Here is a 26626-nt window from a genome sequence, read left to right as displayed (position 1 = left end):
TGTTGCGGGAATACCTTTCCGACCACAGCCCTGTCCTCTCCGACCCCTCTGCGCCCTACACGTATTGGGTGTCGAAGTTGGACCTGTGGCTTGAACTTGCCCTATATGCCTTGGAGGTGCTGTCCTGTCCTGCCGCCAGCGTCCTATCTGAGAGGGTGTTCAGTGCAGCCGGTGGCATCATCACTGACAAGCGCACCCGTCTGTCAGCTGAGAGTGCCGACTGGCTCACTTTGATAAAAATGAACCACCACTGGATAGAGCCTTCATTTTTGTGCCCACCTGTGTAAAGCACCCCAACATGAAACTCCATGTCTGTACTCAACCTCTCCAATTCCTCCGCATCCTCATACTCATCCACCATAAGCGTTGCACAATTCTGCTAATACTAGGCTCCCTCCAACATGATTTCCCCCAACTCTGCTGGTTAGAGGCTCCCTCCACCCTGCTTTCCCACAACTCTGCTGGTTAGAGGCTCCCTCCACCATGAATTGGTCCAAATTGGGGTTTTTAGAGGCTCCCTCCACCATGAATTGGTCCAAACTGGGGTTTTTAGAGGCTCCCTCCACCATTAATTGGTCCAAACTGGGGTTTTTAGAGGCTCCCTCCACCATGAATTGGTCCAAACTGGGGTTTTTAGAGGCTCCCTCCACCATGAATTGGTCCAAACTGGGGTTTTTAGAGGCTCCCTCCACCATGAATTGGTCCAAACTGGGGTTTTTAGAGGCTCCCTCCACCATGAATTGGTCCAAACTGGGCTGGTTAGAGGCTCCCTCCACCATTAATTGGTCCAAACTGGGCTGGTTAGAGGCTCCCTCCACCATGAATTTGCCCAAACTGGGCTGGTTAGAGGCTCCCTCCACCATGAATTGGTCCAAACTGGGTTTTTTAGAGGCTCCCTCCACCATGAATTTGCCCACACTGGGCTGGTTAGAGGCTCCCTCCACCATGAATTGGTCCAAACTGGGGTTTTTAGAGGCTCCCTCCACCATGAATTTGCCCAAACTCTGCTGGTTAGAGGCTCAATCCACCCTGATTTTCAAAACAAATGTTGGTGCCAACCTCAACTTACTACAAGGGCCAAATTCACTGCTGGTGACAAGCTCTCCTCACTGCAAGTGCCAAATACACATGTTTCAAGGTGTTTTCCTACTGTCAGAGAGGTGGTATTGAGTGTGTAAAGTGTGTAGTTGTTAGGCTGTGATGTTGGGGTAATAGAGGGTCTTTGGTGTGTTAGATGCCCCCAGACATGCTTCCCCTGCTGTCCCAGTGTCATTCCAGAGGTGTTGGCATCATTTCCTGGGGTGTCATAGTGGACTTGGTGACCCTCCAGACACGGATTTGGGTTTCCCCCTTAACGAGTATCTGTTCCCCATAGACTATAATGGGGTTCGAAACCCATTCGAACACACGAACATTGAGCGGCTGTTCGAATCGAATTTCGAACCTCGAACATTTTAGTGTTCGCTCATCTCTAACCAAGACGTCTCATTCTGAAGATACAAGACTGCCAATGGTTCTGTGGAAGGGATTTTCTGGAAAAGAGGAAAAAAAGACCCAGACGTTTGTCTCCTGATAAAGGATTTACTGAACGCAAGAAAAACACAAGGAAGTCAGGGGGGAGAAGAGATTTATCCCACAAACTTGTGTCAGAAGATGAACCGTGGAGCTAAACTATTCCGACAAGATACAACCCAAAGACACTACTCAAACCTTCAGTCTCAAGAATGTTCATTTTAGGTGTTTCATTTGGAAAAAAATGGATTTGCTCTCTGTTGCTTTGAGAGGTGAAGTGTTGCGAATGTTACAACCTGGCTTCAATTGTGGTTTAAGATGAAGCCACATTAACTCAACCAATTTTAGGAGTAGCGTGATGATCAGGAGATGTGACCGCTGAGATTCCCATTAATCCTGAGATGGGAGATCCATTACACACCAGTCTGGAGCAGAAGACCACAAGTCATAGCCAAAGTCCAGCACTAAGCCGTCACCTGTATCCCATAGAGGGGGAGGGGGGATAGTTTCCTAGCTCAGTTCTCATGATTGATGGGGGTCCAATCCACAAGATACCACCTACATTAGGGGGACCTACTGGTGTCTGGAAGAGCCTTAAGATGACACCTTGGATTATTCCTTCTCCCTTTCCTGATTTTCAGGGTTTGAGAGTCATGAATGGAAATATAAATGCTTGGACTGATCATCATGGCCTTGTAGTACAGAAGGAGATGAGCTCATCTAGAATCATCCCCGGATAAGAGAAGGGACATCTATTTTATTTGTACTGAAATTTTACCATATTTTGTATCCTCACTAGTTATTGGGTCCATCGGGTTTCTAGTTCCTCGCATTTTATATATTGAATCCATTTCTACTCCTTGTAATTCCTATAGGATTAATTTCCATGTGATTGTGCCTTATGCTCTTATTCCTTATCACATTCTGAGGACGACCCCGTCTACCCTGCCAGATACTCAAGATACAAGATGGTGAATGGGTCTGTACAAGTGACCTTCAAAACAGGATACAACCGTCATACACTACTGTCATACCTACACATCTGAGGCAGAAATCAACCCTGACCAAGCATTCTGCCACCGGATATTAAGTGTCTTTATTCCAAAGAAATCCAAGACAATGGACTTCTCCTTCAACACAACCTGAGGTGACAGATGAGGAGCCTTGTAGTACAGACTTGTGTACAGAGGTAAGGACTGGAGCTACACAACTCAATATTCCCCCCTAAGGAGATTCCTACAATGTTTCCTACAGTAAGAGGAATGGTCCGGATTTCATGTAGATTTAGGTTTAAAAAAAAAGTGTCAAATTTTGCAAGATGAAAGAATTGGGTGGAATTGGGAGAAATGCAGGGTCGCCATTTTCTTACATCCTTCACTGTTCAGGGCAGGAACTTTGAGGAGAGCTCAGATATATATTTATGGCTTTAAAGAATTTACCTGCTTAAAATTCTTTGCATTCACCTATTCTGACCCTAAAACGGGTTATATATTTGTCTATGGAGCTGTGAATTGGTTCATTTTGAGGCTTTGGTCATCTCTATACAAATAGGAACATAAGGCAATGCTAAGCTCATCTAGAATCAGCCCTGGGTAAGGGAAGTGCCATTCATTTCTACTGAAATGTCACTATATGTTGTATCCTCACAAGTTATTGGGTACATCGGGTTTCTAGTTTCTTGAATTTTACATTTTATCTATCAAATCCATTTCTACTCCTTGTAATTCATATCAGATTAATTTACAAACAGAAAAGATGATGCAGTCTACCCTGCCAGCTGGTGTAAGAACATCATGAAGCCTTACTGAAGACCCTACTATCCAGAAGAGAAGATCACAGATACTCAAGGAGAGAAGATGGTTAATGGGTCTGTACAAGTGACCTTCAGTACAGGATACACTGTATATTCTGTAACCTTGGCATATGACATTGTATGATCTGTCTATTGAAGGTTGCGATAAACCGAGATATTACTGTTATGGATTGTAAGATTATGTAAAAATCAAGAACCTTTTTCCATAAGACTCCTTTGCATGCCAAGTCTTCTGTTCCATTGTATGACAGGGCCGGACCCTACTTGGCCAATAACCCGGTGTAGTCCTGTGTATTCTCATATACTACAAGCCAGGAGGAATAGGAAGACTGACCAAGGCTTTTACCACCGAACATTAACAAGGGTTGTTGTAAATAAATCCAAGATGTGGAGGAGGAGGAAGTCTCCCCGACACCGGAACAGTCACATGATCATTATGTGACCTACAAGATGAAGGACTGAACCAACCTAAAGCAAAATGCTCCCAAAATCCAATCTTCTGCCCCCTTCTCTTTACCCCTCCCCCATATAATACAATTTGAGTATCATATTTCACATTCCTGCTGTATTTTGTACATGTTCCCTGTATCTTTATGGCACTCCGTATTGAAAAATGTTCCACAGTTAAGTGTTAACTTGAAATGCTCAAATGTCTTCTGAACTTCATAAAATCTCCTTTCTGGTCGTTGCATTGGATAAAAGGGCTTCCTGTGTATACTTAGCCTTATGGATTGATATATAATCTGCCCCTCGGTGCGGAGTTCGGCCTATTCTTTCCGTCCTCCAGATCGCACCGTTACTCCGCTCAGCGCAGTCAGTAGGACCAAGCACTTTGTAGCAGTTTAAGGACGAAAGATGGAGAATTTCTTCGGCATTTACAGACTCAGGTTGAGGACTGGATTTGCACATCCGACCTTCTCCAATGGCAAGAAAGAGACTAAGACTTCTACCACCGGATACTAAAATAGGTTTCTGTTTATTCCAAAGAAATCCACAGCAGTCAGTCTTGATGTTGCAGGAGATCAGCGAACATGGATGAGAGGACTAAAGAATTCTTCTACAAGCCGATTTGTAATAGGCAACTTCATTGTGACCTGTAATATATCCATGTAAGATAACCCGTGTGCTCAGCCCATATTTGTACTTATTGGTTCTATGGATTTCGGATTCTAGAAAGATTTATAAGAACATTTAGTATAAGTGAGTATAATGGAAGACAATGATTATTCATATACATTACTAAATGTAAAAGTTGGAATAACCGAACAGCTTTCCATGATATTTATAGATGTCTATCCTTGGTCATATTCCATCTAGTTGGGTAAAGGGGCGCCCATGTGTAATTCCGGCCCCATTGACCCATATTTATAATCTGATCTTATACACATGGGGTCCTAATACCCATTATCTTTCTTCAGACTGCCACACCTTCCAAGTCAACCCTGCCAGCGGGCTTAAGCCCTGCGACCAATAGTCCAAGACAGGAGCCGACTAACAAGACTAGGGCTATGGCTAAAATTCATTCAATTAGAGAAGTAAGATGTATTACACATGGAGAAAGTGGTGGGAAATACTGAGAAGGAATGGAGCAGAGGAGCAGAAGCCAACAGTGTGACCAGTGCTGGACTATCAATGGGGCCATAGGTTATAGCCAGAGCAGGGGAGGTGGGGGGGGGGGGATTTCCCACATTTTCAGTACATAAGGGGCAAAACACCCCAGTTCTCATGATTGGAACCCCCAATCACCCCGACCCTCAATCACCCAGACCTCAAATTAAGTTACCTCCTACATAGGCTTAACTATTGTGGCTGGACTACCCCTTTAAGTCGCATACATTTTAGCAGTTGAGCTCCCTTTTCTGGGACATTTGTAAAAAAAAAAACAAAAAAAAAAAACACGTCATTGATGGAAAGATTTAGAGGATTAGAATTTCAGATGAGTTTCCATTATTCCAAATCTGATATACCCACATCGCTGCACCTACATTTCTTAATTCTCTAAATGAAAATTTTACCAACTCAAACAAGTATGGGATATAGATATATATATATATATATATATATATATATATATATATATATATATATATATATATATATATATATATATATATATTAGTCCCAGGTAGCAGGTCACAGCAAAAAACAACCTCAATGGGCCTTCTCTAACCAGAGGTCCCTTCTGCCTTTATACACTACTGTCATACCGGCACATCTGAGCTTTTCCAAGGAGCAAACATATACAAAGACCCAAGCATTCTACCACCAGATATTAAGTGTCTATTCCAAGACAATGGACTTCTCCTCCAACACAAACTGAGGTGACAGATGAGGAGCCTTGTAGTACAGACTTGTGTACAGAGGTAAGGACTGGAGCTACACAACTCAATATCCCCCCCCCCCCCCCCGAAGGAGATTCCTACAATGTTTCCTACAGTAAGAGGAATGGTCCGGATTTCATGTAGATTTAGGTTTAACATAAGATAAATTAAATATATTTGGGAGAAATGCAGAGTCCCCATGTCCTTCCAGGATTCGCGGTGCAGTAATATTCCTTTATTATACAGGTCGAACCCTTGAGGAGATATCAGATATATATTTATACAGTAACTTATTCTGACCCCGTAACGGGTTTTATATTGGTGTATGGAGCTGTGAATTGGTTCATTCTGACACTTGGCTCATCTTTATACAATTAGGAACATGTCCCCTGTAAGGTCTTGTGGTGGTCGCCCCTCGGACTAGTGACTACATCCCCATGATATTAGTCCGGTCATAAATCTGCCCTTTTAGGTTTCATTCAGGTGATAAGCGGTGACTATTCTGTTCCTATCCTGCTAGTTACATAATTATGACTGATCGGGGGGGGGGTTTCTAATCCACAAGACACCACTTACATTGAGGGGTGTGTGTGTGTGTGTGTGGGGGGGGACTAGTGTGGAATATCCATAAGATGACACCTTGGAACATTTGTTCTCCTTTTCTGATTTTCAGGGTTTGTGAAAGTCATGTATGGAAGGAATATAAATGCTTGGACTGATCTCCTTCTGTACTACAAGGCCATGAGCTCATCTAGAATCAGCCCTGGAGAAGGGAAGTCATTTTATTTCTACTGAAATTTTACTATATTTGTATCCAAGTTATTGGGTCCATCGGGTTTCTAGTTTTTTTTTTTTTTTTTGCATTTTACATTTTATCTATTGAACCCATTTCTACTCCTTGTAATTCATATCGGATTCATTTACAACAGAAAAAAGCAACACAGTCTCCACTGCCAGCTGGTGTAAGAAGAGCCTACTATCCAGAAGAGAAGATCACAGATACTCAGGAAGATGGTGAATGGGTTTGTACAAGTGACCTTCATAACAGGATATACTGTATATTCTATAACCTTGGCATATGACGTGAGTGTATGATCTGTCTATTACAGGGTGAAGGTTGGTGGTAGAAACCGAGAAGTTACTGTTATGGAGTAAGATTATGAAAAATCAAGAACCTTTTTCCATAAGAATCCTTTGCATGCCAAGTCTTCTGTTCCATTGTATGATAGAGCTGGACCTTACTTGGGCGCCAAGATGAGGAGGAACTCTCCTCAACACCAGAACAGTCAATCTTTATGTGACATACAAGACCAAAGACTGTTGAACCAACCAAAAAAATCTACGATTCTGAGAAATCCTCCTGATTTTATGAATTCACATAAGATAAATTTCAGTTAAAGGATTACTTAAGGTTGAGAAAATTCTCCCATTTGGAGCATTTGTACAATACTGAAGACTCCTCTGAGAATGTCCCTGTTATTGTAGCTTTCTATACGCTGTAAGTACATGGGGATGGGGGGGGGGGGGGGGGGGTGGTACATGATTTAGTCTCCTGGATCCATTTTCCCTGTGCTCATGTATAATAGGACATCGCTGACTTCTCCTCCTCCCGAGTATCTCTTATATAGTCACCGGACTAGTACTAGAAGTGACCAGACCTTGGAATTCTAAGTCGTCATTTCTGATATTGTCACTACCTATTGGTATAAAGGTCATGAATGGGAAGATTTACAATGTTTTCATGTTGGAGTAAAAAAAAATGGTTTACACTACCAAATATAGTTTATAGACATTGCTGTGCCTGTTTCCTCTAAGAGGTGGTTGTATCAAACCCATCAGGACAAACATTTTGCATTCACATTCAGTAACAGCCAAGAACAATCATTTCCCATTTCTATTCAGAATGCAATAACCAGAGGCCACAACCAAGTCTGCAGGGGATATTTAAAGTTAGGGTGGGGGCTGGGAGCCTCAATATAAGGGCACAGCACGGACCAGGAATCACAATATTCTATAGACAAGCTCTACTACAAGGCAATGATTAGCTCATCAGCATCAGCCATGGAGAAGGTTTGTTACTTTTCCATAACAATTCTACTATATATGTTCTTGTTTCCTCAGTTATTGGTTACATTGGGTTCAGTAATTCCACCCCAGAGTAATCTCCAATCTCCATCTGTTCTGTCCCAACTGATCCCCTTCACAGATCTACCCACAAACCTGAGAACTTTCTGCCTCGGACACAACCGCTCCCCTATACACATCTATTCCTATACCGGCTTCTTACTGCCGGGGACATTTCTCATACTTCTGGACCTCCGCAAATCCACTGACAGATCATCTTCTAACACAACCCCTTTATAATCCATCATCCTTGCTCCTTCCCCTCCCCGCTATTACTGGTGCACTATACAATGCTTCTTCTATATGGAAAATCAGATTACACCCATAAGGTTACTCAAACTTTTCTTGAGATCACAAACGTGAGTGAAACCTTCTGACACTGCCTTTAATGCTATGCTCTCCTATGGCGGTCTGCAGTTCTCAAACTACTGCTCTCCCCCCAAACCAGCCACCTGCTTTCACCCTGCCCTCCTTTGAATAGGAGGTCCTCATTTACCCCCCCTCTGACCACCAAGTATCTGTCATACCGACCACCAGGACCCATCACTACCTTTTGAAGAACCATCTGGTTCATGCACTTTTCTACTAATATGAACAATATCACCTCCATTGACTCAAATCCATCCTTCTGCTGCAAAAATTCACCACCTTTCCTAGTCTATCACATTGAATAATCTTAGAAAACCTGGTGGACCCCATTATAGTCTATGGGGTCTATGGGTGTCCACAGGAATCTGCTGTTACTGGATGGGCTCAGGTGACCGCCTAGCACCAGTATGACCCTGGCTTCTCTATAAAAATGTCCATATCCCTCCTGTGCACTAATCCCAATCCAATCGCACCATATCGCCAACTACAATGACTTCTCCTGCTCTGACCAGAGGTCCGGTCCCTTCTGCCTTTATACACATTACTGTCATACCTGCACATCTGAGGCAGAAACCAACAATGAAGCCAAGCACCAAGCATTCTGCCACCGGATATTAAGTGTCTTTATTCCAAAGAAATCCAAGACAATGGACTTCTCCTCCAACACAACCTGAGGTGACAGATGAGGAGCCTTGTAGTACAGACTTGTGTACAGAGGTAAGGACTGGAGCTACACAACTCAATATTCCCCCCTAAGGAGATTCCTACAATGTTTCCCACAGTAAGAGGAATGGTCCGGATTTCATTTATATTTAGGTTTAAAATAAGTTTGCTAAGTTATTAAAAGATATTTGGGAGAAATGCAGAGTCCCCATTTCCTTCCAGGATTCGCGGTGCAGTAATATTCCTTTATTATACAGGTCGCACCTTTGAGGAGATATCAGATATATATTTATACAGTAACTTATTCTGACCCCATAACGGGTTTTATATTTGTCTATGGAGCTGTGAATTGGTTCATTCTGACACTTGGCTCATCTCTATACAAATAGGAACATGTCCCCTGTAAGGTCTTGTGGTGGTCGCCCCTCGGACTAGTGACTACATCCCCATGATATTAGTCCAGTCAGGAATCTGCTCTTTTAGGTCTCATTCAGGTGATAAGCGGTGACTATTCTGTTCCTATCCCGCTAGTTACATAGCGCTATAAGCTGTGCTGTTACTGTATAATATAGCGCTATGATATACCGCACTGTCACTGCTACAGACTATTACTGTAATGTTACTATAGGAGCATTTATACACCAAACCTGAGGAGGAGCGCGGGGTATGATGTGAGGGTTGAGCGATCGGGAAAGATCGGATCCTGATCGAGCAAATTTCTCAAACGGGATCGGCTGGAAAATGATCGGAAATCGGATTTTGAAATCTCAAGATCGGCTCAACTCTAAAAGGGACTTTTCCCATAGAGAAGCATTGACTAGAGATGAGCAATCGGTAAAGATCGGATCCCGATCAAGCAAATTTCAAAAACTTTAAATTTTTGCTTACTGCTCGGTTAATACAGATGCCGAGACTACAAATTAATCTCACTTCTAAACAGAATCATTAAGAATTCTATAATGTATAGTAGGCAGCGGTTACATGAATAGATTAGAAAATGTCACATGTAAGCTTACCCTTGTGTTACAATATTTGTCTCATTTCTTTAGTTTTCGGTGTCCTACAATAATTTGTAACAAGTAGAATGAAGGAAAATTCAGCCTAGGTGAATATTATGGGAAATATAATGATTTAATCATTGATATAAATGTGCAAAGTTACAGTATAATACAATAGTACAATAAAACTTGAAACGATCAACCTTTCCATTGTAATATGTATAAAAGGTATATCATCTGTCATATCTGCTTGGGTAAAGAGATATTCATGTGTAATCCTGGCCTTATTGCTATGTAAATGAGATCCTCTCTATATTTGTATGTGGCGCTATTTTATTTTTTTTAGGTCTCATCACCATCCAGCCAACTCTGCCAGCTGGGATAAGCACTGACTCAGGAGCCTGCAGAACAGAAGACAAGGACTTGTCATATTCCCAAACAAAGTCGAATGGTTCTGTGCAAGCGACCTTCACATGGAAGCAAGAACAAGACCCAGACTCTTACCGCCCGATATTATAATGTAGGTCTTTATGGAACAGAAAAGTAAGTTAACAGGAGCGGATCATGATAAAACATACATAGCAGAAGACAAGAACTGTGGAGTGTAAAATTTTGGAGAAGTTACACCCCCAACAAGAGACATCTCAAACGATTCCTCCAGTCTCAGGAATAGCCATAACGTACATTGATTTTCTGTCAACGTGTTACTTTAAGGTTACAAGGTTGAGAGAGTTACAGCTTGGCTAAAATTTTTGATAAAGCCACATTAACCCATCTCTAGATTTTAGGCATGTTGCAATATTATAATTATCAAAATTAATGTATGTGTGTTTATAAGTGAGATGTATTACATGCGAGTGAATGGGGACAATGGTTTGAAATCGTAACATGTATGGAGCAGGGTTGCCTAAACCCACCAGTGAGCCTAGTGCTGTATTTTGGCTATCACCTGTGCCCCCCAATATAAATATAGCACAGGGGGTGTGAATTCCCACCTTAGTTCAACATGAAGAGCAAAGCACTCCAATTCTCTTGATTGATGTGGGTCTGGGTGGTTGGGCCCCCAATGACCTAAGGGAAACTTGTTGTGCATGGACTACACCTTTAAATTGATTATACCTTGGAACAGTTGAATGACTGGTAAAAACATTGACAGGTAATAAGTGTTAAGGGGATATCGCCACTCCTTAGGGAGAGACCACTATTCAGGTGTGTGGAGTCTTAAGCCATTTTGCACTCCACTGTGCAAAGGAACATGGGAAGGCCCGACCTTCCCAGAGGCCTTTGCTGCCTCACCTCTGCCATGTCAGTCTTCTCTGCGCCGGGCTGAAGAGATCTAATCAGATCGAAACAGCTTTCCTCAGCTGAGAGACTGTACTTGGTAAAATCCCACATCATTGCATTGCAGCAAAGGCCTCTGGGAAGGTTGGGCATGATGTTAAAGGGAGTGCCCTCTATTGGGCTGCATGATTGAGGCACTGTCTTCCTAATTACATCATGGAAGACAGATTTGCATATTCATTTTCGTTCCCTACTGAGCTCTCCCCCTACCTCTCTCCTTCCTTTAATCCTACTTTTCTTCTAGATCACATTGGAGATGGTGAATGGGTTTGTACAAGTGACCTTCAAAACGGAGTAGGAAGACAATGTGAGGCTGCAAAGGCCGTGGTCAAAGGTCTGTTGAAAATAAATCCACGATGAAACCTGTTCAGACAGTGCTACAGCAGTCATAACTATTGGCTCATTGGTTGAGCTGTACGAGGCCTTGTATTGTGCAGGACAAGTAATGTTATTGGATACGTATACTGCTCAGAGGGAGGAGATTTACTACAGATCATGGAGGGTATGGAGTAGAGGAGTGTGTAAGAGAATTAACCCTTACTTCAGTACAACAAAGATAAAAGAACCCCGAATAATAAACAGTCCAATGACCAGAATTAGACAATAATGCAATTGACCATATCACTATCTTCTTTACATCCTCCACTAATTTTGTAAGTTTCTCCATCTGTACTAAGCAGCTAAGGCACCATTGCTCACAGTACGACTGTTTTTGTATGCTTTATCCTGTGTGTGTATTTCTGTGAGCTCTGAAGGCCCAGTCTCTACCCTCTTGCTGTGTTAGATGTTCCTCCATCCTTACCCGTCTCATTCTACCACCACTAACCCACTTGTATCCCCCCCTTTTTACACCTATAACAGACTATATCATTCTGATTGCTTGGTAGTATATAACTAAATACAGAGGCTGTCCTGGCCTTAGTCAGAAAAATGCAACATCTCTGGTCTCCGTGGTCCTCTGCTCCTCAGGGGTGGATGAATGAGGTCCAGTGTGTGTCCCCCTAGCTCTCCTCACCATGGCTAACACTCATTCCCATCCTCTAATACAACCTTGCTGGAACTTTAACCATCCTGGCATCCGCACACCGCCTTGTTGGCATATCCTTATTCCAAGACAGACGTCACCGCTGCTTTTTAAAAACACTAATGTTTTACCTGCACATCTGATCCTTTACCAAATGATGTGAAGAAGACGACGACCAAGGATTTTGCCACCGGATATTAAAATGTTTGTGTCTATTCCAAAGAAATACAAAAATGTGGGCTTTTGAATTTATTGTAGGAGTGACTGTGTTAGAACTTAAATTATGTTAAAGAACTGGATGGAATTTGGAGAAAGGTAGTTGCACCATTTCCTCATTAACTGAAGTAAAGAGAGAAAAGTTTCTTTATTCTGCAGGTCGGGACCTTCAAGGATATACCAAGGAGATCTCATTCTGCAAGACAAACTGTTTATTGGAAACCTTAAGCCCCATGCACAGTGAGAGACATATAATGTATTCTTAAAGTCAGTTGCATGTTTGTTTTAGACACCATGGGAGTCAATGGGTATTGGTCTATGCAAAAATAGAACAAGTTATAGGGTCATTTCTTAAACGTCCTTCAAATTGGATTTGCATTCATTTGACAGCCGCTAATAATGGATAGGAGGGGTGTAAGACAAAAAAAAAAAACAGACCGAAGGCCAGAAAACAGATGAAACGCATTACTACCCCGTTGTGCTCTTCCATTGAGATCAGCGCATAATTTGTTCTACGAAAGTTAATACAATGGATGGTGGAGTTGGGACATCGATTCTTATATTTAGGCAGCTATAAACAAACTATGTAACTCGCCTCTGCCGGTGTTAAAGGTCACTGAATGTTAAGGGTTAATTGTGTTTTGTTGAAGTCATTCACTGCAGTATAAGTAACATGCTAACTTTATTCTATTGGTCTGTCCAATGAGACCCCCATTTATAAATGGTGTATTTTACGACTTTCACAAAACAAAAATTTTTGTTTATGAATTTGCCAACGTGATTGCTGTAGAAGATATATATAATCCATAGATGAATTTATAATTTTAAAAATTTATTTTCACACTGTATATTAAGTAAATCTTTAAAGAACTTGAAATTATCAAAATATGTTCCATTAGGAGATTCACAAATTCCTATATTTGGTGATAATCCATCCGGTTATTAGAGGTGCCCAAGTGTAAACCTCACCTTTCTAATCCATACATAAACTGATTCTTACTGATTCTCCCTATATATCTATGTGGTTCTTATGTCTTATGTTCTAGTCTACCAGATTGCCCCATCACTGCTGGATGGCTGGAGAACTTCAGGTGACCATAGTTTTATGCCAGAATCCAACCAACATTTAGAGAAGCATTCGGGTATTTACATGCACAAGATGATGGGGAGAGGATTTCCTCATCTGGCAGGAGAAAGGAAAAGACCAAGGATTTTTCCACCAAATATTAAAAAGTTTTTAGCCATTTCAAAGAAATCCAAGAAAATGGACCTTCAAACAAACTGGACAGATGGAGAAACGTTTCAGCACTTCATGTGACCATAATTTTATGCCAAAATTTAGCTAACAAAAGCAGCAAGCAATCTGGTATTTACAGGCCTCCAAGAGAACAAGGAGTGGATTTTCTCATTGGACCTTCTGCAAATGGCAAGATAGACAGACTTCTGCCACCAGATACTAAAAAATGTCTCTATTCCAAAGTAATCCAAGAAAATGATGAACTACTCAAACTGAGCTGACTGAGAAGCCGCCCTGTAGAAAACTTATACAAAGAAAATTTGTGGAGCTACAGGACTCAATACTCTAGAAAAAGTATATGAACTGGGTAGAATTGGGATTCTCTGCCTCAGGGCTTCAAGACCAGAAGTAGCAGCATTGCTGGTACCAGCCATGTTCTCTTATTAGTTCTTGACTTTCTTCTGCCATGTTCTTTTCTAGTTATGTTGCACCCACTGCCTAATTCTAGTAATTGGCATCAAGTGTTTAAGTCTGTTCTCAAAAGTATTTTAGAGAAAAAAAGTCTCAGGATTGGAACAGGCCGGACTGTATATTGGATGAAGAAGCCACAAACTAGATATTTTTCAGATTTGTACAGGCATAATCAGGACTTTGCTATTTCGGTTTTATTTAATAAAAGGATTTAAACTCAGATTAAGTTCTTGCGAGCAGGGACCTCAGTCCCATTGTGTGAATTGACTATTTCCTTGTAAAAGAATCTTTGCCTGTCCTTAAACCCTACAATTTGTAAAGTGCTGCGGAATATGTTGGTGCTATATAAAAATGTATTATAAATTTTGCCCCCCAAAAAGTCCTTTACAGGGCTTAACAGGATTTTTTGGCAGTAAAATGTCTGTATACCAATGAAACTGCTCTATTGCACAACAGACAGATCACCAATCTAATAGTGTAATATTGAAAGGGTTCACAGTCTTGCACACAAAATTCTGTTTGTGGACTGTATATCCTGGACAGACTGACATGTGCATAGAAGTCACTGGATTAATTTAAGGGTAGGTCATTTACATCTTTATATACAAAGCCTACACTTAATAGTCTTACATTTTGAGAGTGGGCATCCATGGAGTATGGTGAATAGTCAAGAGGATAGCGAGTAATACCAATGAACTTGGAGATCCACTGGACACTATGAAAAGGAAATTCTTATCCAGTGGATATCCTTCCTATATTGTCCATAGACAGTGGTAAAATTGACAAGACCCCTAGAGATGAATTACTCAATTCATCATCTGACAATAGAGACACAAAAGTAGTCCCATATTCCATTCATCTCTATTTTTAGTGAAGAGCAAACCAATTAAAACAATTATGGGTAGACATTGGGAATGCATTGCCCCAACATTGGCCAGTGTCCCCGAGTTTAAAATTCCCCCATTTCCTTACAGTAGGGCACCTAGCCCATGGGACAAGTTAGTACACTGATATAGGCGGTATTAAAGAAATAAGTATATAGACATTCAACTCAGATTGTGCAGTTCTCTTTCTAGGATGTGTGAATTGTGAACTGATGCTTAAGGGCTTTACACAATTTCTTGGACTTGTAATTTATATATTACAATGTCCCGTCACCTACTTTATGTAGTGGAAACAGAGCTCAACACTTCCGTGACTGGAAGAGACTTCAACATCCTGGGCTTATAGTTTGAAACACGCCACTATCATACTTGCATATCTGACCATCTCAAGGGGGCAGAAAGAAGAAGAGCAAGGATTTTGCCACCGGATATTAAGAGTCTTTATTCCAAAGAAACACAAGAAAACTTATGGATTATTTTCCAACACAAACTGAGCTGACGGATGGTCGGAGCCTTGTGCACAAAGAAAACCTGTGGAGCTGCACAACAACATTCACCCCAAAAATAAGTTTTCAATGGTTTTACAATATGAGAAATGTTGCTTGAATTACATTTTAAAGAATTGAGACCTGAAGTTGCTCCATTTCTTTACAGTATTGATTACAGTAAAAAACGACAATGTTCAATTTGCACTTTTCTACTTTCTTTCTGACCCAATTTATTATATTTTTACAGTTTGCACAAAAATAGAAGTGTTATGTTCCAATTTGTATTCTACCTGCTAAATCCTGTCCAATCCCTTGTAATTCATTTAGGATTCAACCTCGGTAATTGTTTGTTTTCGTAAAGTTTATGGAAATTAACTAGATTTTACAAAATGTTATAGTCTACATGAATCCCTAAAATGACAGGCTAGTTAGCTTTCAGGACTAGGCTTTAATAGTTTAGCCCCATCTTCTGGGAGCCAGAACACATTTCTCCATTGATTTAGAATTAGAAGTACATGTAGTGTTTTCAAATTTTGGGAGTGAATGGTGTTTAGTCAGTCAGAATGCAGTTTATAAAGGGCACAATAACTAATCAGATGGTCTGTACCATTATACAGACACCAAGTATGAAATTGGGTTTGTGGGTTTTACTTTTACTAAAATCACTTTTCTAAATTTTGGTTTTTACCTATGGATTTGCCAACATGGAGGCTGTAGAAAAATCATCCATAAGAAAAATAAGCAGGTGTATAAATGTAAATATTATGGTATAAAAATATGATATGACCAAACTACTTTCCATTATGATATCTATAAATTCCTATATTTGGTGATAATCCATCTGGTTATTAGAGGCACAGCCTGGCTGACTGGTCTAAAGATTAATGTATTTCACTAAAATATATAACTTTTATTATTTGCCACTTAGGCTAAAAAACGTCTAAACACATTACAACATAAACACCCTTATAGGTTAAAGTTGCACAGCTAAATATGTTAACGTGCCCTCCCTTAGGACAATTCACAATATTTGCACTATGTGGGTGATAAGGTGCTGTTCACACATAGATGTCTACCCACATCGATTGTTCAAGGGATTAAGGTATCCTCAGCTAATAACTGTGTAAGCCGTGCACACTGAATAACCCTTGGGTGGCTAATCAGATAAGATCAAAAGGTGCTATACAGAGATAGTGTGGAGCGAACGATACTTCCACACTATTAAGATGTCATCTATGTATCGGAGCCATAGGAGGATGTACTTAGTCCATTCCTCCCATGACTCCGAGAAGACGTGACGCTCCTCCCAATACCCCAAGTACAAATTGGCGTAAGTAGGCGCTGCGGGACTGCCCATGGCCGACCCCCGCGTTTGATGATAGATACGCCCATCAAATGTGAACACGTTCCTACCAAGGATGAACTTCAACAGCTTGGTGACAAACTCATTTTGTCCCCTCATATGGTTTTCCCTTTTTGCCAGATAAAATTCCACCGCCATACAGCCCAAATGATGTGGAATAGAACTATACAGGGCCTCCACGTCTAGACTGGCTAAAAATGTGCCCTCTTCTAACTGAACTCCCTCAAGGTGCCTAAGGACGTCCATCGTATCTCGGACATACGACGGCAGGGCGAGAACAAAAGGTCGTAAAATTTCATCAATATATGTACTCGCACCTTGAGGGAGTTCAGTTAGAAGAGGGCAGTTGGAATATCCAGGTCCTAGATCAGGTCCCCACCTCCTTATTTACTTACCTGATTGTGTGTTGAAAAAACTACTTGATATGGCTGATCGTCTGGAATATTTTGAAGGATGATCATGTGACCTACCAGATCAGCTGATGTGTATGTGACAGAGGAACGCCCCTGGATGGGAGCCGAGGGGCTGGATGAGTTAATGAACTGTCATTGGTTATTCATCCAGTGGGTGGCGATAGGGAGGCGGGTCCTTCAGACGTTCCACACTATATAGTTGTGTGTGAGCTCAGGCAAGACGTCAGACATTCTAAGTATTGGGGCACACCATCGGTGCCTCAAGAATTGCAGTTTTTACTGCACACCGATTATATTGCTTTATCTTTTATACATCATATATCTAGCTCCTGATGAGCCTGTTTCAGTACAGGCGTAACGCGTAGAGCATAATTGTATAGATAGTCTGTTTGTATCCTAGCTAGCACTCTGGCAGCACTAGGGTCTGTGTATCAGGATCCAGCTTCTAAGGGGTGTCTAGTGGCTATAGGAGTTTAAAGATAGTGTTGATACAGCTGACACTGCCGAGACTGCTGCTGTTTAGTACAGTGTAACGAATTGTTGTATTGTTAAATAATAGTCCCACTCCACTAATAGGGAAACAATGCTATGAGGCTGCTATCACACAGATATAAGGCAGAGTTTAATTAGAACAGAGGAAGTATCGTTTGCTCCACACTATCTCTGTATAGCACCTTTTGATCTTATTTGATTAGCCACCCAAGGGTTATTCAGTGTGCAAGGCTTACACAGTTATTAGCTGAGGATACCTTAATCCCTTGAACAATCGATGTGGGTAGACATCTGTGTGAACAGCACCTTATCACCCACATAGTGCAAATATTGTGAATTGTCCTAAGGGAGGGCACGTTAACATATTTAGCTGTGCAACTTTAACCTATAAGGGTGTTTATGTTGTAATGTGTTTAGACGTTTTTAGACTAAGTGGCAAATAATAAAAGTTATATATTTTAGTGAAATACATTAATCTTTAGACCAGTCAGCCAGGCTGTGACAATACAGAAAAAGTGGTTGTACTATACCCCTGTGAAGAGTATGGTTATTAGAGGCGCCCAAGTGTAAACCTGGCCTTATTGAGCCATAATCTGATTTGATATATACAGATATAGATATTGTAAAGTGGAGAGGGGTATAGTGTGGGAGAACCGCTATATTTCCCCCAGATTGTTGCAGTATGCTCAGGCATTCAGCTGTTAGGTCCCGGACTGGAGTAAAGTTCAGGCCAGTCCTGTGGGGCAATCCACTCCAGGCTTGGAAACAGACCAGCAGGGCTTTGTAAGTAGCCAAGGTGTGCTGGTTAGTGAGAGAGAGGAGAGAGACTGAAACACTGACACACTCAACCAGTCTGAGGAAGCTCTGCCAAAGAGGACACTACTAAAGAGCTGGGTATGTGCACCTCTTGTTGACCATGTAAACGTTGGTTATTAGGAGGCCAGCGGTAGGCGGACCCCCTAGTTAGTGAGGGAATAACCTGTGTAGTAAGCCGCCAGAGAGGCGTAGGGTTTTGTTAGGCTGAGCCGCACTACCTGTACATTTAAGTTTGTCTGCTGCAATAAAGGCCGATTTAAAGAGGAAACCCGAGCGTCTGAATCCCCCGTACATCACAATATATATAGTTATATTTGTGCTTCTTATGTCTAATGTTCTTTCTCCAAGATTGCCCCATCGCTGCCGGATGGTTGGAACTCATGTAAATCATTTTATGGCAGGTCCCAACCAACATAGAGAAACATTTGGGTATTTACAGGCATGAGATAGGGAGAGGATTTACTCATCTGACCTCCTCCAAATGGAAGAAAAAGGAAAAGACCGAGACACTTGCCACTGAACACATGTGTCCTAATTCCACAGAAATCCAAGAAAGACTCACAAACCGAGCTGATGGATGGGGAAGACTTGTACCACAAAACTTGGACAAAGACTTATGGAGCTACATGAAACGTTCCCAATTTTCTATATTTTATTACTAAAAGGAGCTTATCTTCTCTCTGGTTACAGTGTTACTACTTACTGCATTACTACCGACCAGGACAAGTTTATTTTGCAATCGATATGTAACAAGGTTGTAAATCCAGCTCACCCTTTATCTTCATATAAGCTGTCGGCACCAACGAGTGTGGAAACCTTGTGGATTCGATAAGTTTATTTTGCATTTGACTCAATTTCTCTAGTCATAACCAGTATGTTTGGTTATAACCAGAAGTGAACTAAAAAAAAAATCTCCATTTGATGGGTAAATAAAGGGTTACTAGCCTCAGTAAGGGCACAGAGTGGACTAGTAATCACATTACTGTAGAGACTCTTTAGACCCCAGGACAACCATCGATGTTCATTCAAGAGGAATCAGTTGCAGCAGTCCGTATATCTGAGAGTAGCTGTAAGAGCAAAAGGTGATACAGCGAACGATCTTGCCATTGTGTTTTGTTCCAAGTTTGGTTTAGTTTAACATGTCTCAAGAAATGAACATTTGAGCCTACACAGTAGGTAATCTGAACAGTAGAGATGAGCGAACGCCGTTCAATCGAATTGGTATTCAATCAAATATCAGGCTGTTCGAGGTATTCGATTCCAAATCGAATACCACGCGGCAAATGCATTAAAAATTTGTATCCCCTCCCACCTTCCTTGGTGCGTTTTTTGCACCAATAACGGTGCAGGGCAGGTGGGACAGGAACTACGACAACTTAAGCAATGAAAAAAAAAAAATTGAAACCCATTGGCTGCTGAAAACATGTGACCTCGGATTTATAAGAATAGTGGGTGCCATCTTCGTCACATTTGCGGTGAGAGATAGGGAGATAAGGATATCTGCTGAGAGCTAGAGGTATTAGTTTCTAGAAGGCAGGGAAAACAGAAAAAAAAAAACTATTTTCAAAGCTATACTGCAGGTAGAGGAGTCGATAGACTCAATACAGCTTTGCATGGCGTGTACCCCCAAACGCCAAAGTGGGATACACAGCACTTGTCCGGCTATATACTCAACCCAGCTTTCCTCGGTGTATAGACCATAAAAATTGCATTACTATACATCTAAAAATGCTTAAGGCTAGCTCAAAGGGACGGGGACGAGGAGGGGACGAGGACAGGGGCATGGAAATGCATATGGGGAGCAAGGTTGCGGTCAACCAACAGCGTCTCCCGTGCCTACTGCTCTGTGGCAGCAAGCATTGCGCTTCCCCACAGTCCCCGGCTTGATGGCCACATTAAGTAGGGTGCAGGGTACAACACTAACCAGGCCCAAGCACCTGGAACAGGTGCTACAATGGCTGGCGGACAATGCTTACAGCACATTCTCCACCAGCCATTCAGCCTCTACCTCAACTCCTCCTCCTACCCAGCAATCTGGTCCTCCGTCCTCACAACATGCCCAATCTTCCCAGAAAAGTAATCCCACCATTCCCTCCTCCCAGGAGCAGTTTTCAAGTCCATTGACTGTCCCTCTCTGTCCCACCACTTTCAGAATCACAGGAGCTACCAGATTAGTTTCTGTATCCCAAACACTGGAGAATCCGCCATCTCCTGTTGTTTTTGACCAGCAACCCGCCCTCAGTGACGACGATAAGACAGTTGCCATCAGGGCAGCCTACTGCCATGGTCGGTGTGCAGGAGGAGGAGCCGAGAGAGGAATTGGAAGAGGAGGTGGTGGATGACAAGGACACTGACCCGACATGGAAAGGAGGGATGTCAAGCGGGGAAAGCAATTGTAAATGTGGAGGGAAGTGCAGCACCAAAGAGGGTGGCTAGAGGCAGAGGCATGTCCAGAGGCAGAGGACAGCTGCTTCACCGAAGCCAGGCCACAGCCAGCAGGGCCCAAAATGTTTCCTATTCTAGCCAGCCTAGAAAAAAACTCTCACATCAAGGCTACGGTCTTCGGTGGTCTGGAGATTTTTCTCAGCAGGATAGTTAGTGCAAACTCCTGTCCGCTTCACAGTGTTTATTGATGGAGGAGGAGGACGAAGTGGCAGATCTCATTGGCACAGGAGGGTAGCGGGGAAGTTCAGTGCATCCCATTGCTGCAGCGCAAATGGGGCGAAATGGAGGAGGAGGAAGGAGGAAATGGAGAGTGACCATTCTGGTGGGGGGCAGCGAAGTCATGCCAAGTAACACTGGCACACATGGCTGAATACATGTTGGAGTGCTTTTTAAGTGACAAACGCATTGCCAAAATCCTAGAGAGCAACCACTACTGGATTTTTGCAATCCTCGAACCCCGTAATAAAAATCTCTACTTTTATTCCAGTAGAAGGGAGGGCCAGTCACATTAATGATTGCCACAAGCAACTCAACTGGTGCAGAATATGATGGAGATGTTTCCATCAACTGTCGGCGGCAGGGAGGAGAGTTCATCCAAGAGGCTAACAACTGCCATCCGGTCCACACTCGGCAGGGGCTCACTCTCCAAGGTTTGGGACACGTTAATGGCACCCCCTCGCCAAAGTACTGCCACTGAGGGGCCTAGTGTCACCAGGAGGGATAAGAATAGACGCATGTTGTGTGAGTACCTGGCCGACACCAGCCCTGTCCTCTCTGATCCCTCTGTGCCCTATACTTATTGGGTCTCCAAGTTGGTTTTGTGGCTGGAACTTGCGCTGTATGCATTGGAGGACCTTTCCTGCCCTGCTGTCAATGTGCTATCGGAAAGGGTCTTCAGCGCAGCCCATGGAATAAATCACAGATAAGCGCAGCCTGCTGTCAGCTGATAGTGCTGACCGGCTGACTTTCATCAAAATGAACAGCCACTGGATAGACCCATCATTTTCATGTTCAAGCACCCTGATATTAAGTTTCATGTGTGTGCTCAACCTCTACAATTCCTCCTCCTCTACATACTCAGCGTTGCACAATTGTGCTCCTACTAGGCTCATTTCACCCCAAGGGCCCAAAACACTGCTGGTGCAAGGCTGACCTAAGTTAAAGGGCCTCAATCTCTGCTGGTAGCTCAGCTTAAGGGCCTCTAAATTAATTTGGAAGGGCTCACGTTAAGGGCACGAAAAGTGAATTTTGGAAGGTCTTCCCACATCACACACATCCACAATGACAGTTCAGGGTGGGGACTGAAGGATTTCCAATTGCTTATTCCATCTGTTGTCATGGGCAATGTGATTTAAAGGGGTGCTTGTTAAGGTTATTAGCATAAAATGTGGGTTTCTGTCCATACAATTGGGGAGGAAAGAAGGTTTCCAGGTATTTTCCCACTTCATAGAGGTTTTTTGAGGGTGAAAAGTGTGTAGTTGATAGGCTGTGATAATGGGGTAAAATTGTGACTTGGGCATGTTAGATGTCCCCAGACAAGCTTCCCCTGCTGTCCCAGTTGCATTCCAAAGGTGTTGGCATCATTTCCTGAGGTGTCATAGTGGACTTGGTGACCCTCCTGAGTCGAATTTGAGTTTAGCCTGAAACTAACGTTTTTTTCCCCATAGACTATAATGGGGTTTGATGTTCGTTCAAATAGTCGAATATTGATGAGCTATTTGAAACGAATATCGAATATTTCACTGTCCGCTCATCTATTCATAATGCACTTGGCATTTTTTATAAAATAAACCTCAAACCTTTTCCTGCTCTAACCAGAGGTCCCGTCCTGTATTTATACACTACTATCATACCGGCACATCTGAGGCAGGAACCGAGGCCATCAACACTGACCAAGCATTCTGCCACCGGATATTAAGTGTCTTTATTCCAAAGAAATCCAAGACAATGGACTTCTCCTCCAACACAAACTGAGGTAACAGATGAGGAGCCTTGTAGTACAGACTTGTGTACAGAGGTAAGGACTGGAGCTACACAACTCAATATTCCCCCCTAAGGAGATTCCTACAATGTTTCCTACAGTAAGAGGAATGCTCCGGATTTCATGTAGATTTAGGTTTAAAATATGTTTGTTAAATTATTAAAGATATTTGGGAGAAATGCAGAGTCCCCATTTTCTTACAACATTCACTGTTCCGGTCAGGACCTTGGAGGAGATATGAGATGTATATCTATGGCTTCAAAGAATTAACTTGGGTTCAAATTGTTTGCATTCACTTATTCTGACCCCATAATGTGTTCTATTTGTCTATGGAGCTGTGAATTGGTTCATTCTGACACTTGGCTCATCTCTATACAAATAGGAACATGTCCCCGTAAGGTCTTGTGGTGGTCGCCCCTCGGACTAGTGACTACATCCCCATGATATTAGTCCGGTCAGAAATCTGCCCTTTTAGGTTTCATTTGGGTGACAAGCGGTGACATACAAGACCGAGGATTGAGCCAAAAATTCTATGCTTTCATCTGAGAAATGCTCCTGATTTTATACATTAACATGAGATAATTTCAGTGGAAGTGTTACTTAAGGTTGAGAAAATTCTCCCATTTGGAGGATTTGTACAATACTGAAGACTGACAATGTCCCTGTTATTGTAGCTCTCTATATGCTGTAAGTACATATGGGGGGGGGGGGGGATGTTACATGATTTAGTCTCCTGGATCCATTTTCCCTGTGCTCATGTATATTAGGACAGCGCTGACTTCTCTTCCTTCCGAGTATCTGCTATGTGGTCACCGGACTAGTACTAGAAGTGACCAGACCTTGGAATTATAAGCCGCCATTTCTGATATTTTCACTGCCTATTGGTAAAAAGGTCATGAATGGGAAGATTTACAATGTTTTCATGTTGAAGTAAAAATAGTGTACAGTATAAAGTATAGTTTATGGACATTGCTGTGTGCAGTGTGCACTTGGCTTCTCGGTGGCTTAGTGGTTAGCACTGCAGCCTTGCAGCGCTGGAGTCCTAGGTTCAAATCCTGCCAAGGAGTTTGTGTTCTCCCCGTGTTTGCATGGGTTTCCTCCGGGTACTACGGTTTCCTCCCTTACACCAAAGACATACTGAGAGGGAATATAGATTGTGAGCCCTATATGGGACAGTGACCGACTATCTGTAAAGCGCTGTGGAATATGATTATAATATATATATATATATATATATATATATATATATATATATATATATATATATATATATATATAATGTATAAATACAATCTCCATATCCCACCTGAGCGCTCACCCCAATCCAATTGCACCTCATCTCCAACCTCAATGACTTCTCCTGCTCTAACCAGAGGTCCCGTCCCTTCTGCCATTATACATTACTGTCATACCTGCACACCTGAGGCAGGAAACAACCAAGCCAATCTCACCAACCAAGCATTCTGCCACCAGATATTAAGTGTCTTTACTCCTAAGAAGTCCAAGGACTTATTCCCAAACTGAGCCGACAGAGCCTTGTAATTCTGACACTTGGCTCATCGCTATACAAATAGGAACATGTCCCCTGTGAGGTCTTGTGGTGGTCGCCCCTCGGACTAGTGACTACATCCTCATGATATTAGTCCGGTCAGAGGTCCTAATACCTACTGTCTCCTTTCTCCAGACCAACACTGAGCTCGACTCAGGAACCTGCTAAACACAAGACCAAGACGTCTCATTCTGAAGATACAAGACTGCCAATGGTTCTGTGGAAGTGATTTTCTGGAAAAGAGGAAAAAAAGACCCAGACGTTTGTCTCCTGATAAAGGATTTACCGAACGCAGGAAACACACAAGGAAGTCAGGAGGAGAAGAGATTTATCCCACAAACTTGTGTCAGAAGATGAACTGTGGAGCTAAACTATTCCGACAAGATACAACCCAAAGACACTACTCAAACCTTCAGTCTCAGGAATGTTCATTTTAGGTGTTTAATTTGGAAAAAAAAATGGATTTGCCCTCAGTGTTACTTTGAGAGGTGAAGTGTTGCGAATGTTACAACCTGGCTTCAATTGTGGTTTAAGATGAAGCCACATTAACTCAACCAATTTTAGGAGTAGCGTGATGATCAGGAGATGTGACCGCTGAGATTCCCATTAATCCTGAGATGGGAAATGCATTACACACCAGTCTGGAGCAGAAGACCACAAGTCATAGCCAAAGTCCAGCACTAAGCCGTCACCTGTATCCCATAAGGGGGGAGGGGGATAGTTTCCTAGCTCAGTTCTCATGATTGATGGGGGTCCAATCCACAAGATACCACCTACATTAGGGGGACCTACTGGTGTCTGGAAGAGCCTTAAGATGATACCTTGGATTATTCCTTCTCCCTTACCTGATGTAGGGTTAGAGAGTCATGAATGAAAATATAAATGCTTGGACTGATCATCATGGCCTTGTAGTACAGAAGGAGATGAGCTCGTCTAGAATCATCCCCGGATAAGAGAAGGGACATCTATTTCATTTGTACTGAAATTTTACCATATTTTGTATCCTCACAAGTTATTGGGTCCATCGGGTTTCTAGTTCCTCGCATTTTACATGTGATCTATTGAATCCATTTCTACTCCTTGTAATTCCTATAGGATTCATTTCCATGTGTTTGTGCCTTATGCTCTTATTCCTTATCACATTCTGAGAACAGACGACCCTGTCTACCCTGCCAGCTCGTGTAAGAACATGAAGCCTTTCTGAAGATCCGACTATACAGAAGAGAAGATCACAGATACTGAAGATACAAGATGGTGACTACCACTGTACAAGTAACTTTCATACACAGGATACAACTGTCATACACTACCGTCATACTTACACGATGCAGAAAAGCAACCCTGACCGAGCATTCTGCCACCGGATATTAAGTGTCTTTATTCCAAAGAAATCCAAGACAATGGACTTCTCCTCCAACACAAACTGAGGTGACAGATGAGGAGCCTTGTAGTACAGACTTGTGTACAGAGGGAAGGACTGGAGCTACACAACTCAATATTCCCCCCTAAGGAGATTCCTACAATGTTTCCTACAGTAAGAGGAATGGTCCGGATTTCATGTAGATTTAGGTTTAAAATAAGTTTGCTAAATTATTGAAGATATTTGGGAGAAATGCAGAGTCCCCATTTCCTTCCAGGATTCGCGGTGCAGTAATATTCCTTTATTATACAGGTCACACCTTTGAGGACAGATATATATTTATACAGTAACTTATTCTGACCCCATAACGGGTTTTATATTTGTCTATGGAGCTGTGAATTGGTTCATTCTGACACTTGGCTCATCTCTATACAAAATAGGAACATGTCCCCTGTAAGGTCTTGTGGTGGTCGCCCCTCGGACTAGTGACTACATCCCCATGATATTAGTCCGGTCAGAAATCTGCCCTTTTAGGTTTCATTCAGGTGATAAGCGGTGACTATTCTGTTCCTATCCCGCTAGTTACATAGCGCTATACGCTGTGCTGTTACTGTATAATATAGAGCTATGATATACCGCACTGTCACTGCTACAGACTATTACTGTAATGTTACTATAGGAGCATTTATACACCAAACCTGAGGAGGAGCGCGGGGTATGATGTGGGACTGAATGTTCTGACTGTC

The sequence above is a fragment of the Leptodactylus fuscus genome, chromosome 7 (genome assembly GCF_031893055.1).
Source record: "Leptodactylus fuscus isolate aLepFus1 chromosome 7, aLepFus1.hap2, whole genome shotgun sequence".
In the NCBI taxonomy this organism is placed as follows: domain Eukaryota; kingdom Metazoa; phylum Chordata; class Amphibia; order Anura; family Leptodactylidae; genus Leptodactylus; species Leptodactylus fuscus.
This window is presented reverse-complemented; position numbering follows the sequence as displayed.